We start from the raw sequence: 1174 nt of genomic DNA on the forward strand, positions 1-1174 counted from the left end.
AGATGGAATCTTGCTTTGTCACCCAGGCTGGAGTGCAGTGGTGCGATCTTGGTTCACTGCAACCTCCACCTCTCAGGTTCAAGTGATTCTCCTGCCTCAGTCTCCCGAGTAGCTGGGATTATAGGTGTGCTTCACCATGCCCGGTTAATTTTTGTCTTTTTAGTAGAGATGGGGTTTCACCATCTCGGCCAGGCTGGTCTCGAACTCCTGACCTCAGGTGATCTGCCTGCCTTGGCCTCTCAAAGTGCTGGGATTACAGAAGTGAGCCACTGCACCTGGCCCCCTTATTTGACTTCTTGCATGTTAATTCCCCACTTGGCAGTTGCTTCTCTGAAGACCCAGACTAAATTGTGACCTCTTCCATTTCCTGCTTCCTACCATTGCACTGATCCTTGCTGAAAGTTGTAACTGACTAGGCTAGAATGGCCAGAAAATGTTGACACCTCACTGTCCCCCATCCATCCTCATTCCTTGTGGAAGGAAGTGAACAAATACTCTGAAATGTATCACTGTCCTTCACTCGAAGGAGAACTCATGAAAATTTCTGGTACATAAGACCATCTCAGGATACTACTGGTAATCTAGTAGGTAACACTTAAAGAGTACTTCACATTTGCCAGGCATTATGTAGGTGCTTTATGTGCATTCTCACATTTAAACCTTATGACTTGGCCAGTGTGGTGGCTCACCCCTGTAATCCCAAAACTTTGGGAGGCCAAGGCGGGCGGATCACTTGAGGTCAGGAGTTCGAGGCAAGCCTGGCCAACATGGTGGAACTCCATGTCCACCAAAAATACAAAAAAATTAGCTGGGCATGATGGCACATGCCTGTAATCCCAGCTACTTGGGAGGCTGAGGCAGAAGAATTGCTTGAACCTGGGATGGTGAGGTTGCAGTAAGCTGAGATTATACCACTGCACTCGACCCTGAGTGACAGAGCAAGACCCTGTCTCAAAAAAAAATAAAAAATAAAAAATAAATAAATAAATAAATAGATAAATAAAAATAAACTTTACAACTCTGAGGTAGAACTATTATTATTCCAATTTTACATAAGTGGAAACTGAGGCTAAGTTGTCCAAGTTACACAGAAGTAACTGGCAGAGTTGGAACTAACCTCAGGACAGTCTAACACCAATGACTGGGCTCTTGTCATTATGTCATGGGTAAGAAA

Source organism: Mandrillus leucophaeus, unplaced genomic scaffold (assembly GCF_000951045.1).
Source record: "Mandrillus leucophaeus isolate KB7577 unplaced genomic scaffold, Mleu.le_1.0 Scaffold612, whole genome shotgun sequence".
Classification (NCBI taxonomy): Eukaryota; Metazoa; Chordata; class Mammalia; order Primates; family Cercopithecidae; genus Mandrillus; species Mandrillus leucophaeus.